Source organism: Lutjanus erythropterus, chromosome 17 (assembly GCF_056507025.1).
Source record: "Lutjanus erythropterus isolate fLutEry1 chromosome 17, fLutEry1.hap2, whole genome shotgun sequence".
In the NCBI taxonomy this organism is placed as follows: Eukaryota; Metazoa; Chordata; class Actinopteri; order Lutjaniformes; family Lutjanidae; genus Lutjanus; species Lutjanus erythropterus.
In genome coordinates this window covers 2,625,786-2,644,131 of record NC_139333.1, presented here as the reverse complement: position 1 = coordinate 2,644,131, position 18,346 = coordinate 2,625,786, and the positions used below count along the sequence as shown (strand labels likewise).

The 18,346-nt window shown below is 42.2% G+C and overlaps 1 protein-coding gene across 4 annotated transcripts in view; it reads right to left on the bottom strand.

Moving 5' to 3' along the window:
* The window catches only part of baiap2b (BAR/IMD domain containing adaptor protein 2b), an 82,564-nt gene that overhangs the window by 62,356 nt on the left and 1,862 nt on the right, over nt 1–18,346 (bottom strand). The gene's annotated exons all lie outside the window — the stretch shown is intronic.

Below are 18,346 nucleotides of genomic sequence, written 5' to 3'. Positions count from 1 at the left end.
AATGAGTTTTACTGCCTCTGTCTGTCTCTGCAGTGACTCAACCTCCCCCTCAGTCCAAGCTGCCCTTTCACTTCTGCCGCATCTCCAGCAAAACCCAGCAATTTAAAAAAAAACAGCAATTCTTCTCTCGTTGACTTTCTTTTCCAACTTTGAAATGGCGAGACTGTCAGACGAGTGGCAGAGGATGAAAGGAGAGAGAGTGGGAGATGGAGGAGGATCCAACACAGGATAAAACAAAAGAGGGACTTAACAATGCAACAAGTAACAGGCAGCTGTTGAATAATCAAGGTCTGGTCACACCTGCATTGAAAATGGCAAACATTTTGCATCAAAATCAATTAATTCCAATGATAAGTGGATTTGCACAAACTTTTCACCGACTTGATGTACAGATAAATACATATAGATATTACATTGACTGCTCCTGTTGGACAGGAGCGATGCATCGATGTCGCCACCTCTTTATGCATGTAATTCTATCAAGGAAGGACGTCTATCCCAAAATTTAAGCCATTATAACTCGCAGACACGCATTATAAACTCGCAGTAATTGGTTTATTACAAATGCCAACATGTATTCATGATACAAGGAAATTTAAAAATGACACTTTTCAAACTTTATGTTAACTTAAAAGGAGGATTACTTAATGTGATTCAAATTCAACACATGCGGAAAAGTAACATTTTGTAAAACTACTTCTCACCTGTGAAAAGTTATTCCCTGTTGCTTGGTTGCAAAACAAATGGGTCAGACTCCTGTAACAAGATGGTGGCAGCAGAAAAGCACTGCATGAGCCTGAATGTGGCGTCCACTGTCTTTATCTATGACCTTTACGTGCTAATCTTTGAGGGAACAGAGAGCTAAAATGGTTGGTATGTTAGAATATAAACTGCAACACAAAAGAGGAATGTTCTGCAGACAGTTCTGAGACAGGAGTCGACGGTACATGACAAAGACGTCTTTTGAATACAGCAATAATTAGCACCTGAGCTAACAAGACTGACTGACTAGTGCTAGCATGTTTCCAGCTGGCTAACTCACCAGCTAGTCGGTCATGAACTAGCCCTGAGAGCAGTCATCGAGCATTTAGAACCACATATTTTGCAAAAACTCACAGATAAATTTGTCTGTGCCACTTTCTGGTACAACCAGACCTCGATTCAGTACCAGTTCAGTCAAAAGGCAGTGTTTTATGTTTGAAATAGGTTAAACATATTTCACAGGCTGGGAGGACGAGGAAACTAAGAAGACTTACGGGGACAGAGGGAACAAAAGAATGAGCATAAGGCAAGGGGAGAGGAGGGTACATTGGGGCCTGACAGACACATATTTTCGTGGCTGCTCGCTACGAGGAATGCCTGCTAATGTCCACCGGCTGACGCACAACAGTCACCTTGGTGCACAAACTTCACCATGACTTCAAAAAGGGAAGTAAGAAGTAGGGCAGGACGGCACAGGGGTGCAAGAAAAATAGGCTGACTGCCCGGTGAAAGAAGAGAGAGAACAGCTTCAAGGTGCTCAAATGAGGTGGAGAAAAGGGAAGAGAAGGAGAGTGGGATGTGGACTGAAAGGGGCTGATAATAAATGCATCATCAGTGGAAATGGATTTTGATCTCTGTGAGGCTGAAGTTGATGTAAGGTAATTTGTGGAAGGAAAACAGGTTGGACGTCTGATCAAAAGAACCCTGCTGTGGAATCTCGGGGAAGATTTTTCTAACCTAATCACACAAACATGAAAAGGAAAAAAAAACGAGGTTAGCGGTGTTTCTTTGTGCATATCTGAGGACAAACAAGCCTATTTATACCCCCGATTCCCTGTTGCCCCCCTCTCCCATCTCTGGGTGTATTTTCTGTTACGTAAGGCGTCGGCTGCTGAACAAACCGAGTCAGTGGAAGTGCTCCAGCAGCAATCATCGTCGTGCCTGTACCACCGCTTGGCAGGAAGAAAGGGACACATCAACAAAAGAATAAATATAGAAGATGGAGAGCTGCCCGGTACTCATGTCTAAATCAACAGATTTACAGAGAGAGGACCGGGGAATGTCTCGGTGACTAGGTGTGTGTCTGTGTGTGTGTGTGTGTGTGTGTGTGTGTGTGTGTGTGTGTGTGTGTGTGTGTGTGTCTGCACATGTGATTGTGAGTGGTTTCATGCCTGAGAGTGAGTGACTGAGTGATGAGGTGTGTTATGTAATCAGTGTTGGACAGGTTCGGCCTCATGCGTCGCATTACTTCACTGAGTCAGTGCGGTTGTTGTCAAAATACTGTCAATGTTTCACATGTATTTACTGACATGTGAATAAACACACACACACACACACACACACACACACACACACACACACACACACACACACACACACACACACACACACACACACACACACACACACACACGAAGATTTACACAAGGAGGAGGAAGAACGTGCAGAGAACAAAAGGGGTTTGTCGAGAAATAAACTCTGGCTGATTCAATTTTTTCATGACAAACCTTTTTTTTAATTCAACAAAAGAAGCATCAAACCATTGTAACTGCTGTGTTAGCCTTGACTACCCCAACGAAACTGTCTAACAGGAATACAGAGAATTACAATGAAAAGATCAGTATCATGATCAAGGAGCTTGACTGGAAGACTGGAAACAGGTACAGACAGGTAGTTCAAGCTCACAAAATAACATGATATTTTTAAAAATGACACATTTTAAATTAAACACAAGACTGTTTTGTTTCAGCGTGGGCTGTGATTGGCTAGCTGCCTCACTGCTTCACACACACATTTAGTGCCTTAAAATGGGGTTGTCCATATGAACGTCCCCTTCTTGTGGCATCCACGACCTGTGAAGTAGGTTTTTTGAACGCTTTGCGAGCCCTGACATGTTTCCTAAAGTTTTCAGAAATGGCCATGCAAGTTGTTGGAGGTTTCAGTGGATGATACTGCAGATTTTATCTGTGTATTTTATAATAAATCTGAGGAAAATATTGATATGCAACGGCCTTATCTTTTCATTATGTCTTTGCATTTCTAGCATCACATTACTTAGTTGCTAGCTTGCTAAACTGCCTCAGTGGCTCCTAGATGGCAACAGTTTTGGCATATATCAAAATCATATTGATTGAGAATTTACAGTATGTTATAGCTGTATCGCCCAGCACTACGTCCATGTTGCCATTGCCTAACAGCATTGTTTTCATGACTTAACCACTTGCGCATATCATGCACACAATTTCCCATGTCGTAACCACAAGCTCATGACTTCCACTTGAAGTCAACCTGAACGTGCAGTGTGTTTCAGCCTCAAATGTCTTCACACCGACTAAAGAGAGTACAACATGTCATTGCATCAACTATCAGTTCGATGTCAATTTAAAGCTCTCAGATATTTTCAAATTCAAATCAGTCGGTGCTGGAAATGTGTAACTCTGTCCTTCACACACTCAAACCATGTCACAGCTGTGAATGACTCCTCTGATCAACTGAATGCAGCTGTCAATCACCATCAATGCCGCTCTGCACATGCTAATGGTGAATTAATTCATGAGTTCTCGTTCTCGTCGTTGCAACATGCTCATATGGTTTAAGGGATAATTTAATAGGATCATTAACTTGGCCGGTCCTGGCTTAATCCACCCTCAATCAGCTGAGCCCGTTCCTTCAGCAACAGGGACGGAGGCTGATTAGCATTCCACCGAATGAAAGAGCATATTTGAGTGCATGGGAAATGAGAGGGATTACAGAGCAAACACTGCTTTTGTCTCACTTTGCCCGTGTGCTTCGGTCATGTGTTTTAATTGACTCGCTAATCACCTCCCCAATTAAATGCCAAAACTCAATAACAATACAAGGATTGTCTTATCACGTTGCAGCGTTGGGGAAACGCTCTCATGAATATGCCCCGTCTCTGATCGACATAACTGAATGTTATCTGGAAGCCAAACACCAGCATAATAACAAACGGTACATTATCTTCTGCTGTGTTTAAACAGTCATCTCGATACAAACAGTGATAATGATACGCAGTGATTTCTGTTTACTGATCTCTGTAAGATTCTTCCCACAGATGATGATACACTGTTTTTATCAATCCATTATGCAGCCACAGTGTCACCGATGCAGCAGTTTTTAATGTCCTGGCTCCCTGACAGGAACAGACTAAATGCCACAGCGGAGCTAATCACCGAACACTTTGAAATCTACCATGAAGCATATCGCTGATCCCGCAGGGAAGATAGAAATATTATACAAATAATTAGCTGACTCAAGACCAAAGTGGAATTAACCTTTTGAGGGAAAAGTGTGACCGCAAGTTGGCTTTAACATATTGCAAAAAAAAAAAAAAGATGTTTTTACAGTGAAGAATTTGCTTTAAGTACAATTTCAAAGACATCGATAACATTTGGCATCTTGAGGAAGAAAACACTAATTACCAACTTAATATTGTCATATTTATATAACCAAACAATGCAAATATGATTAGCACATTGATGTGATTAAACAGTAAAAAGAAAATTAATAGATAAGTCATTTGACAAGTTAAAAAAAAATGCCAGTATTCTCTGTTACCAGCTCCTGAAATGTGAGGATTTGCTGTTTTTCACTCTGAGTTAAAATAAAATCCAAGCAGCAAAATAGAAACACAAGCTCTGGTCTACTGCAGACTTTTAGGTGATGTGGTGGATTGGAAGCACGTGAACATCCACATGCCGTCTTACACAGACACAGACACACACACACACACACAGACACACACACACAGACACACACACACACACACACACACACACACACACACACACACACACACACACACACACACACACAGACCTCCGTCTCACACTGACATGTTGTTGGTCTGGCCTGCCTCTGAAATATTTATTCTCATGAGGAAAAGAAAACAAGCTTCTCCACCTCTCACCAAAAGGATGCTCCGGCTGGTCGGCGAGGCAGATGTTCACCCTGGATGTGTCCGAGGGTGACAAACTTGTGTGTTTGTGTGTGTGTACAAGCATAACTTTGGAATAAAATTCTGTTTGTGTCAGTGAAATGCTCATGTGTGCTCAGCGGTGTGTGTAGTTGTTCACGGTGCACTGTGCTGGCAGGCAGAACTGGCTGCCATGTAACATCAGTTTCTGCAGGCCAGAGATGAGGATTTGGGCCTGTGATTGTTCTTTTGTTTGTGTTTTTGGGGTTTTATTCTTCAGGGTTCTGTGGAAGCAGTTTGTGAGCAACAATTAATATTTTCTTTTGGGAAAACAACGTGTTCCGTCTCTTCTATCTTATCAGGTCTGACAGGGAGCCACACCAACAGGCCTTTATACCTTAACAACAAAATACAGGTCTGTCTTGTGGTCCTTTGCTGCTGGCAAATCACCAACATGACCATTTCAAATGTGAAAATTACAAGAGAATTACAAGGAAACATGAAGGAAAACCAGCTCAGAGGTTCATTAACAGTTCTGCTGCCCACAACACGATACTTCGCAAAGATGCAATATGACGTGATCAAGTGAGAATACAGTCCTTATTTGCTATAGCCTGTCCCAAACATATAGCAGAGACACTGAGGCATAGCTCCTGCAGAGGAAACATTTCTAACATTGCATATTGTTTAACCCTAACTGTTGGTATGAGACAGGATGCAAACCTCAGGCTCATGTGTCGATGTTGCACGCTTTGTACGTCTAACCATCTACACAAAATTCTGAGTTTTTGCAGACATGTTTCTTCAGTCTTTGCTTCTTACAGAGAACAATGATCATTCTCACCATAAGAAGTCGCCTGACAGGATCATTATTAACGTAGGTTTTTTTCCTGGTTACAATTTTCATACACTGACATCTTATCTCAAGTCCAAAACTTCAAGTTCTGAGAATATGCTTATAGTCCAGATTCACCATCTTTGAGTTTGATGAGGGGATCTAAAGCTGCTGAATTCAAGACTGATGATTCCAAGTCATGTGTGACTATGAATAACAATGAGAAGCGGCTATTTTTTCTAATTATATTGTTTCAATCCAAAACTCAAAATTCGGCTGGCATTGTTGACAGTGTTGATCGACTGATAGCTGGAAGCAGAATAGCAGACCAAAACACAATTGGCCGCGGCTACATTGGGAGTACCTTGTTTACAATCAAACATCTTGGTACAGACTTGTTTGACAGGTGTGATTAGCGAGTACATCTGGTGAGAGACATCAGCATCCCCATTAAAAAAAACTGCTGTCCAAAACTGAAAAGCTGTCTTTGTTGACTGTAAAACATCTCTGAAGTCCTGCACCCAAACTGGTTTTTAACAGAACTTCTAAAGTTTAAATCCTGAAAACATCTTCATCCTGTGAAAATGATCCCGTGGACTGTTAGTGTCTTTCTGTTTTCTCTGCATTTTGAGGATCAACACATTGGATTCACATTACATTCAGCTTGGCGATGCATGGTCATGAAAGACTGTATATTTCCCAATAATACAGCAGAATCTGGTGGTATTTCACTTTAAGTGCCACCATGGCTATAACAGATGGCTAATGCGAGGAGAAAGAGATTGAATAGGTAGCAGCTAGCCCTCAACGCCAAGGTTAATAGATCCATCAGAGCAACATGGCAGCGCATGGACACCAAGTCCCGTGACAGATGAGAGATGTGGAAAAGAGCCAGAGGTTATACAAGCTATTAATCATGGAACAAGGGAGGCAATTCTCTGAAGTGTTTATGAAAAGTTAAAGTGCATTCAAACAAAAAGAATAAAAGAATAAAGATTAAGAACATGGAGGAACGGGCGCAACTCAGACAGTCTTTGTAGCATGTGGTTAGCATGTTGTATGAGGAGATTTAAAGCAGGAAACTTCATAAAATTGGAAAGTTAAAGCATTTTCCACTGTGTGAGTCCACCCCCCACCTGACAATCATGGCCGAGGACTTCCCATTCCAAACAGATCTGCATCCCTCCTGCTATACATTGGCAGCATTTTTCCACATAAGTGATCACTGTGTGCATGTTGAGTTTTGCCAAATGATAATGCAGTCAGTTATGCAGAGTTTGTGAGTGTGGGCTGTATTAACTGGTACTGAATTAATTAACTACTAGATCTCCAGGATCATGGACACACATTGATTTAATTTATTTTAATGTGCAATGTTAAAAACACCCACAAGACTCCTGTGTTGCATTGCACTGGCCTCTGGTACAACGAGGCATTTATTTTAATAATTTTAAAAGAGATTATACTCAGTTCTATGTAGTGTTTACCTGTTGGAAAGCCGTGCATACCAGGAGAAAAAAAATTGACCAGCGCGTAAATATAGAGATGAGCAGTGAGATACCTGTGCACAGACAAACTTGCTGAATGGACATTAGTGTCGTTTGTGTCAAGAACCCAGGTCTCATCAGCGTTAAATCCTCCAACATCCCCTAAACTGGAGATAAACGGAAATGATAAACGCAGTTTGGTTCGGTGCTTGTTCTGCAGCCCTACTCTAAATTGGACGATTTTGATCAGTCAAGAAAGTAAGGATGAGGTAGGAAAGAAAGGAACGAAAGAAAGCAGGTAATGGAAGGACAGAAGAAAACAAAACAAGGACTGTGGATAAAAAAAAGTAAGAAAAAGAAAAGAAATACAGAAATTATGTTGAAAATAAAAACTGAATCTGCAAATTAAATCATACTTCCAGCCATCAAAACTGTAAAATATGTAGTAGAAAAAAATTAGGAGTCTTCTTAGAGTAATTAAAGCAGTCTAGCAGGGCCTGCTTGAGCAAACCTAATATCCAGTGGTTGCTTCCCACACAGGTAAGCACACTCACAGCTAAACACCTGAGAACAAAGGTAAGAAAACAAGCAGCATTAAGAACACTGTGACCTAGCTGGCTCTGCCATGATGGTGAAGAGAAGGCAACCAGTGTGTACGTGCGAGTGTGTGTGTATGCGTGTGTGTGTGGTGTGTTGTGTATCAGCTGGCGGCAGGAGACGACTGTGTGGGGTGAGTCAGAGCCTACATAAACAGCAGCAGGTTCATATCATGTCGGGGCGTAAATTACTGTAAAGCCCAGCCAACCATGTGGCACCATTAGGACCTGCTGCGCCACTCGCTGCCAAACAGATTAACCAGCGAGAAGGGACCTGGCAACCCCTGCAAGGAAGGAGGGAAAGACCAGGTGGAGGCAAAGACAGAAAGAGCTTTTTTTTTTTATTTAAATAACTGAGTGGAAGCAACTGGCTGCAGGCAGTGGGTTCATGTGTCTATTATCAGTATTTAGAAAATGAAAAGAAAGCTTTCTCCTCTCAACTATCATTTATTCTAAAATCAGTGTGTAAAGCATGTTAATGTCCGGCACCAGGAAGCACTGATTTAGTGATTTGCAAGTCAAAAGATTCAAGCAACATCATTTAACATTGAGGCAATCTTTGGAACCATCGGCAATCATCTGAAAAAGATTTAGCCACTCGGGCCAGCAGCTAGCGAAGCAGAGCTTCCAGTGTGGCGAGCAGATATCTGAATAGCGGATGTTCAGGGCCAAGACTTCCTCTTTATGTGCCGATCATTGTTCACGGTCCCATAAACTAACAACACTGAAGTGAGCTCTTTAACTACCTCTGCCTTAATTTCTCTGTCACATGACTGAAAAAACAAAGGTCATTTCCTCCTCTCAACACGGACGGCTCAATACTGGAACTGCAAGAGGTGACATCATGTGAAGTTCAGTGACGGTCTCCAGAGAAACTCTCAAAAGGAAACTGGTGAAAAAAAGGGAAACAAAGGATACTTGTGGACAGCCAAAAAAACCAAAAACACCGGCACTGTAATCACCACAAAGTCAACAGTTTCAGTGCTGATAAGTAAAGTTCACCCTGTGTTCCCCTGCTGTTTAGATGTGTGTGAACTGGTCTGGATATGAAGGTTAACTAGATTATACCTACACAAACTCAAAGCATACACACACACACACACACACACAGGAAAGGTCATTTACTCTAGGTGGTCGCCCTGGAAACTGGGAGGGCTCATGCGGCGCTGTGGTGTGTTTGGCTACCACTCACAAGTCAAGGTGACCCCTTGTCATCAAGTTTTACTCTGTGTGTGTGTGTGTGTGTATGTGTGTGTGTGTGTGTGTGTGTGTGTGTGTGTGTGTGTGTGTGTGTGTGTGTGTGTGCATGACATCCCCTCTCCATAACCTGCCACCACACTCCCATTCACACCATGTACACGTGTCATCTGGTGTATAAACCCTCATCACTCACACGCTTACATACAGTACAGAAGCAATTTTCTGTCACAGATAATGTCCTGAGCATTGATTCAGATTTAAAAACAGATTTTATCTACATCAGAGCCAAAAAATGTATTTTATGCCTCCCTGTTATATTCCAAAATGTTCTCTAGTACTCAGTTAATGTATTTTTATTTTTAAATCCCCGCACATGAAACACTATAAATTTCCAAATTAGATGCATCAGTTCTTGCAGTATGTGTGTGAGCTCTGTTATTTTTCTCATGTTCAACAAAGCCAATTCTTTGGTCAAAGCCACATTCCACACGTCCTACTGTTTTGTTCTACTGTGTGCTTTATCGAGTCTACTGATAAAGAGAGAGGTGTTTTTATTCTCATGAACCCTGACAGTTCAGAACAGTACAAATGGATCAGAATGAATGTAACTGATGGCTTCACCTCAAGTGCGTTCATCTGTCCTTCATGAATTTATTAATATATTATGTAACCAAAAGTGAAACAAGATTTGTTTGAGTTTAAACAAACGAGGAGAAAAAACTTTCTGAGTTATAAAAGTTTCTGAAATTACTCAATGCGGCGAAGTGAAAGCACATGCTCTTAATGTTGGAAATGTAAAAGTTTGAATAGATTTAACATAAGATAAGTTTTTGCTGACTCTCACTTTAAGCTGATGTTACATGTGCCAGAGTCAAATTCAGCTGCATTGGTTTCACCTCACCTGCTCATTCACAGCTTATTATTGGAGGCAGCTTGTTGCAGATGCCTCCAGGCAGCCCTGCAGCACAGCATGGAGACAGAGAAACCCACAAACTTCTCCTGCATAATTCATAAAACAATGGAAAGTTGGAAGAATGCAGTTTACCTGTGAATGTATACTCAATATTTCATTGAGTATACATGCTGCTATTTTAGCAGATTTTCTTTGACCTGCAGCGTGAACCGAAGTGGACATTTCATAGTCTACAGGTTCATTGTGTGTTGTGCAACGCTCTCCATTGATGATGCAACCTTGATTCCAGAGGTTTCATCCGAAACCAGTGGAAACACGGATTAGTTTCCTAGACTGCGCCAAGGTTTTAGGAACCTCAAAGAATCTTGAATGCAGCTGGTTCAAGCTAACCGGACACGCCATGGTTTGTTATACAAAGCTTTCCTTAGAAACTGTTTAGAAAAGGGCAGGCACTTTAAAAACATTTGCAGTGCAGAACAGTGCCATTCTTTGCTGTCCTTTCAATGAAGAGATACTTTCCAGCTCTGATATATCTGATGCTATCACAGTATCTATGCTAACCTCTTCAGGAACCGGCTTCCTTTGTTTGAGACGGGTCGCTTCCATGGACGCGTCTCGCTGTCATCACACCTAAAACCACGTACGTAGCTGCCAGGCAGTATGATGACTGGCTGCACCACTTTTGATGAAGACACAAACGAATAACTTCAAGTTTGGCAAGATGGATTTTCACATGATCTCCTGAATCCAGCTGCCTTGCAATCTCACAGGACAGGGGTTGACCGCCGTTTCAGCCCGGTCTCATTCCCACTTCGTCAGATAGACATTTTGTCGCTGCACCTCATACAAACATGCACTGTATCCATTAGCGGCAGAAAGAGACGCACCAGGCTTTCCAAGTTACTTTCATGTAGGGGGGGTGGATGGATGGCTCAAACAAACAAAAGTCATAGGAATAATATTATTATATGACCTCTGTGTTTGGTGAAATATGGTTTGGTATGGAATTCTAATTTATTAAAGCAATAGCAGATTCACATGGGATTAAAATCTCAGAAGAGCTCTGCTCATAGCCTACGGTAGGAATAAAGGTAATACTAGTCCTGTGCAAATAGGGCTAATGTAACCAGAGACTGAACACTGTGTACTTCAGGTGTCATGGTAGGCTACTGGATTGCACTGGATAGTTTATACTGTAGCATATTTTGTCCAGTACCACTGTATATAGATATAGCTTTTTGGCTCCACAGCACACACACACCTCACTTTACCATAAGTTGCATAAACACCCAAATGTATACATGCATTGTGCACTGAAATAAGAAGCAGTGGAAGACATTGTTGCTAATGTGAAAAAGCCATAATAGATCCCCACTGCATTATCAACTGTATGTGGGAGTGATAAGCTGATGTATACACATTATGTCCATTAGTGTTTTGCTGCTGTCCCTCATTATTCTGTTTCCCAGGAAATGGACATTATTTGCTTCTGCTCAGTCAGTGTGACAATCACCACGCTAAAGCTGCACTGCTTCAACGCCCTCAGGAGATGAAAATTCAGTGTGTGTGTGCTGTGTGTGTGTGTGTGTGTATATGAATGTGTGAGAACTCAACCAATTTCCCTTTCAGATGAGCTCTTATCTGCGTGCAGGCGAGCAGAGGCAGAGTCAGCGCCCCCTATTCCACAGATGCAGCTTTAGAAGGAGACGGGAGGGAGGGGGCACTTCCGCCGCCATATATGGAAGTGCTGGAATTCCCCCCCGTGACAGGGCAACCCATCTTTATTCACCTCACGTTCGGCTCATGCCACAGGAAAGCTGACGGCGTGGTGGGCGAGGTGAGAGCGAGGAGGTGACAGGAGGGAGGGAGGAAGTCTCCGCCGCCATCATGTGAGCGAAGGTGATCATCATCATCATCGTCTCAGTGTGACGCAACCCATTCGGTCTACACAAACGTTTTTTTATTTACACACGTACACGTGAATGAGCATATGCTGGGAAGGATACGTATGTTCACATGCTCATTCACAAATATCAGTGGTGAGGTCAGGATTTCAAAAATAAAAATGACAAGGAGCGATTCATTTTGGACGCATTTCCTGTGCAAAGACACAACATACGAAGGAGTATCTGCATGTGTGTTGCCAGGATGTGCTGTATCACACAGGTGTGTGTGTGCACTGACATATGAAAGGGTGCAGCCTTGAACAGCAGTGAAAATGGTGCATTTTAGCTTTACTGAAGAGTGCACCTCTCATCATCCCTCCTTTCCCCTTAAAACCTCAGATTTCAGATTAAATGTCACTCGAGCTACAATTCTTATTAAACACGAATACTGCAGCAGGAAATTCCTGCTCGTTCTTGCCTCTCAGGCCTTTCCCCCCTTAATTTCATTCTAATTAGAGTCGGAAAAGAATAGTAGATCCACATTTTTGTCTCTTCTCTCAGCTTCCATTTATTCTCTTCCATCCTCTTTCTCTCTTCGGAGATCCGTCCCAGTAACTTTCCTTTCATCCTCTGCCAACCTCCTGCTCCCTGACAGCCTCCCACCTCTCCTCCCAGATCTCCCTCCAGCTCGCATTAGATAACTTACAGATGTGCTAAAGGCTGCTGACGTACTGAACACACACAGCAGATGCCAGCAGTTATGTTGTGTGACAGCTATGAAATCTGTGTCATAGACAGAGCAGTAAAATCTAAATAATAATAAAAGGAAAGCATCGCACACTCCTGCACCTGTGCTGAGCCCGATGCCTTCTGGATGTTGAGTTTGGGTCCAATCTTCGCTTAAAGACAAATATTCAGTTCATATGTAAAGAGTGATGCACAACAAGCTGTACAGAGGATGCCAACTCAGAATTCTGATAGAGACATTATTTATCATCATGCATTTCAATAAATAATACAGCTAATACAAATTCAAAATTTAGATTTCTGGGTACATTTTGATCTTTCTTTCTGTCTCTCTTTTCTTATTCTCACAGATAACTGATCAAACTTGTACACTAATTAAATTGAAGCATTTCTAGTCCCAGCTATTGGCCATCTAAAACATCAATTGCCCCGTAATGAAAGAGAAGAGGTTCTCTTTGTAAACTCACCACTGTGAACCAGCGTTCCTCTACATCACAGAAGAGGCAACAAAGAAATCAAACAGTTTTCCATCTGTCAGCAGTCTCCATGAAACTGAATGTCATGCAGCCGTAACGCCTGCTGCCATGTATTAATGAACCAGTTGACTACCTAGTTATTTATATGCATTCATAAAATGTTCTCTGGAGGTTGCTGAAAGGCTTGCTGGGAAATGTAGGAAATCCCTGACCAAAGTAGAAACAAAATGAGGTTTGCTACAAGATAATACCTGAAGTGCATTAAGTTATTTAAGCCACCAGGGAGCAAAGAGACACCACTTCAAGCTATTACCCTGTGAATTTATTATCATCACATTCGAGTTGTGTTTCTGTCCACCTGATGAGTGCAAGACCAATATTCACTCCCGTTTTTTCACTCTTTTGGCCTCAACAAATATCTGTTTGTGTAGGCCTTGGTACATGGGGTGTACATTCCTGGCTGCCGTTTGGCATTTTCTTATGGAATATTTCAAAATGTACGTAAAATAATTGTTTTTTCACTTTGGCATGCCATGCAGATGTAACGCGCAGTCGATTATGATCATGAGAGCCAAGAGACTCAACCACACAAAGAGATAAAGCTGTGCTGAGCTGCAGAGTTGATTATTCTTAATAAGATCAACAATACAAGGCTTAATGTGCAGCAGACTGCAACACTGTGCCTCCTGCTACCTATCTGCACTCTTCCCTTCTTACGTAACACAATCATACACCCCACGACATTGTCAGAAAGCGTCACGATGACGCTCGCAAACACTGCTGCTGCCCAAAGATCAGTAACAAGGCAAAAAGCTAGAACAAAGCCTGGAGGTTGAGGAGGCACAGTATTCTGCAGGGACAGAAGCACAAAGCCGGCGATGTAGCTCCGAACAGAGACAAAGGAGGTGAAAGCAGTGTGACTAATCAGAGAGGAAAAATCACTGGTTTGAAACAATCACACTGGAGAAATCCTGCCTTAGCTGAGCATTTAGATTCGATATGCTTCCTTACACATGAGCACAGAGACTAGAGGCTTGGTTTCACCTCAAATGACCTCAAACATGAACAAAAGGACCAGAGCGGCTCAATCTGCCTGGTCTGTACCGAGGTTGCACACTGACACTACGGCATCTTTTCATAGTGTGAAAGCTGGAGGGAGATGAACATACTGATGGAGCTTTCTGCCAAAAAAAGCCCTCCCTTCCTCAGTCCATCCACTGCTGCACTTTATCATTTTCCCAACAGATGCCCTGCCTCTCACCTGCAGCACTCTGCCTGCAACAACAGCTGTCTGCTACCTTATGGGCTTGGAGAACACACAAACAACAGGCGATAATTGATAAGACAGTAGCCTGCTAGAATCTAATTAAATCTAATGAAATACTGGCTGTGGTCATGGTTACAAGCTATACGAACTGTGTGATGTAACTGTATAGACGTTCTGTTGCAGCGTGTTTGAGAAAACAGCTGGAAAACTATTGTATTTTGTCCACTGGGCAAAGAAATGAAAAGGCTCTTGAGGGAAGAAAAAACCTGAGCAGATTGTACTTGTGTGACTGTGGGGATAAAGTGTTCTGTAGCATTACTCACAACCCCCCACACATTGGACAAAAATCCCTCCCTTGAGTACAAATAGTTTTGGCTTCGCATGAGCAACGCCGTAGCCTCCTGTCTAACCAAGATTGGACTTGAAAATGTGACAATATTTATGGAGGGATTTATGGCTCCAATCACTTGAGAATGCTCTCTGGTGACAGTTAAGCAATACAAATACAATACAGCACGCCTGTCATCGTAAGAAGAGATTGATACTCAACAGCTTTCATAATGCAGCTGAGACACGTCAATCGACAGTTTCTGCTCGTAACAAGTTTCACAACAATAAGGGAAAGAGTCCCTACCACCCTGAGAACGAGTTCAGCAACCCTGCCTCCTCGACATTACTCTCAAAAAACTAATCTGCGTTGGCGATGGTTATTTCTATACATTTTTTGCAAATGTCAGAAAACACTTAAAAATGGCCACTGAAAGTTTCCAGAATCAAAGGAGACATCTTCAAGTTAATTTTGTCCAACAATGGATTAGCAAAATTGCTCCTGATAAATCAAGATAGGTCAATGCCACAACTCATTACCTGGCCTAGTTTATTTGCTAAGAAGCAGTTGACAGACACATGTCTAATTTGCATTCTCTTTTTTTTGCAACATTTCAAATGTTTGCTTCAAATTTCCTTGACACTTAGTTGGAAACACAGCCAATGAGCAGGACTGCTTTATGGCAATGTTGGACTAATTTGCACACACTGGACGTAAATCATCTTTCTTTGCTCACTGCATCTCAGCCTTTCTTACCCTCAGGTGTGAAGAAGAACTTTCTAAAATAATTATCAGCATCAGCCATGAGAAGCAGGTACTTATCAATTATCATACTGGCTGAAATAAAATCCATACTGCGCACCCCTATAATAGACTTTCTTATCAATATCAACCACACCTGATACAATCTGGCCATGAAACACATTGAGCTCCTCCATGAGGAGCAGGGGGATGTGTTGTGTAGAATCAACACACACACACACACACACACACACACACACACACACACACACACACACACACACACACACACACACACACACACACACAACACAAAGAATGCACAAGAGAAAAATCTATCAATTGGCCAGCTGATCTCTGTACAATCCACTCCTTCCACCAAACACATCATACACGATCTGAAAACCAGCCTCGCCCTGACATTCGAGCTTCATTCAACAAACGGAGCCTGCGGCACTGTTGGGATTACAACACTTGGCTGAATACACTCCTGAACAAACATACAGATGGTGCTTGTTCAGCAACCACAACAACCTGAGGAAACAGTTAACCCACATTGTCAGTGGGTGACAAACACATCTCTGCGCGGCATCTAAAACTTCAACAAAACCAAATCCAGGGGGACATTTTACTTGACGCCTCAACACACACCCAATGGTGAATTCCTTTCGTAGTTTGCATTTTCTGGTGTGAAACTGCGTACCAGTACAGGGCCAGATACAGTGCCAGCTACAGTATGCGTGCTGACAAACAGGCGAAACAAATACACATACACAGTCGTGAGACACTGCCCACACACGCTTGCATCCACCAGTGTGAGTCATCCAAAATTACATTCAGCATCTCTTGTTTCGGCAGCAGAGCAGCAGGGTTAAGGCTTTGGTCCTCTATTGTTGAGTTTGAGTTATTGAATTCTGGCAGTTAATAGTCGGACAAACAAAGAAAAACAAACAGCATGTGGAGCCGGTGCAAAACAAAATCACTGTTTAACCAGGGATGGGTCAGCATGCTCTGTCCATGTAGTTAGAGACACCCGGAGTAATAAAACCTGCCTGTAACCATCTATAACTCCACACAAACCTACTACTGTTTTATGACTAATGTATCCGTCACCATGTGGACACTAAAACACTCAGCCGAATGTCTTCACTCAAAACTCATTAACACTGAGACAAAATCCAACATTTTTCCAGTATTCCGTGGTACAAAATTAATATTTCAGTGCAGACTTTATCAATTCCAGACATTTTAATTATCAATAAAGACAACTTTCAGTAAGTCCGCACCAGATTTGGTACATTTAATATTCTGAGGAGTCCAAAAAAGTTTAGGTAAGTATGCTTTTGTTTTTTCATAGATTATAGACTACCATTTTTCTATATCTAGTTACTAAATATATCTTGGCAATGGATTATTTTACCCGTCATGCAAGTTACACTACTCGTGCACATATTAATTCTGATAAAGCCTGCAAGCCAAGATTCACCTGCAGGTGGTGCTAAAGTAAGATTAGAATCTAAAATGGCTTTAACTCAGTGTACGTGAGTCTGACCATAGTGGAATTTTGTGCAAAGCTTTGATTATTTGCAGCTGATTCTCACTGAAACATTGAAGCCCGAAAAATGGTATGGTATAGGTGCATATGTATACATACAGTGCACACTCTGGTTTGACACTTTATTGTAATATTATCTTACGTAATTGATGCTCCAGCTCCCCACCTTGATGCTGCATGATTTAATTGCTGACATTTGACATCTTCTCTCCTCAGTGGAGAAACAGACCTGAGTGTTATCTAATGGAAGCTGGCACCTCTGGGCCTCTTCATCTTCCACTCCTTTAATGAATTAATAAAGACCTGTTAGTTTCTCTAAACACAGCCCCACACAAAGCTCAACCACCTCACCGGATCGGCTCAAAAAAAAAAAAAGAAAAAAGAACACCCCGGGGCTCCACCACCACTGCAGCACCGATTGCCACAGACTCCTACAATCAGCACCCAGCAGCGGGTCAAACTGGCAGCGGCGCTCTGCTTCTCCTCACTCCTGCTGACTCCATAATGATGCAGCCTGCTGATGACAGGAAGAAACCCCACTGCTGCATTTCTGCATGATGGCATTTTCATACTCGACCCTTTAGCGGAAAATTGTCTTGCTAAGACTGACAGCTTCTCTAGCCTTTGGCTTTTCCTTCTTGATAGAGATTTTCATTGCAGTCTTGTTTTTATTGATTAATCTGTCATTTATCCTTCCAAATAATCATCTGAAAATAATTAAAAATGCCCATTACAAATTCCCAGAGCTTGTTTTGCCTCAACAACAGTCCGGAAGCTAAAGACGCTCAATTTACCCAACAGGGAAAAGCAGCAAATCCTCACATTGAAGAGGCTGGAAGCAGAAAATTCAGTTTTTCTTGATAAATGACTTTTCTTTTTTACTACTTTTTATAACAACAGTGCTAGCACTCATTCACATTCATGCAGATTCTGTCTCCACTCCACCCTCACCTTCCTCCACCTCCTCTTCTTCCTCCTTTCTGTGGTTTCTCTCCAGCTATGAACGAGCCAAAGAAACCTCCCACAGGTCACAACATCAGGCGCCTACTCCTTGTGCCACCACTGATCCTTCGTCAGAGCATTTTCAGGGGAAAGGTGCGCTTGTCTGTGCGTATGTTTTCGTGTGACTTAAAGTCAACAGTCGACAACAATCTGAAATGTCTCCTGGTAACCTAAATTCTAATGTCAAGTTACACTATCCTGCCTCTGTCACTCAGGGATCCATGAACTCTCAGTGACCTGACCTCCTCAAATACATCTCTGGCTCAGTAAGCACACATGCCCTTCTCCTCCTGCATCCACCAACACCTCCTCCTGTAAAAAAATAAGAGCTTTTAGGCACCCGGATCTCTCCAAGCTCAGGTTTTTTGCGGAGGAGTGTGGATCGTTGACAACTT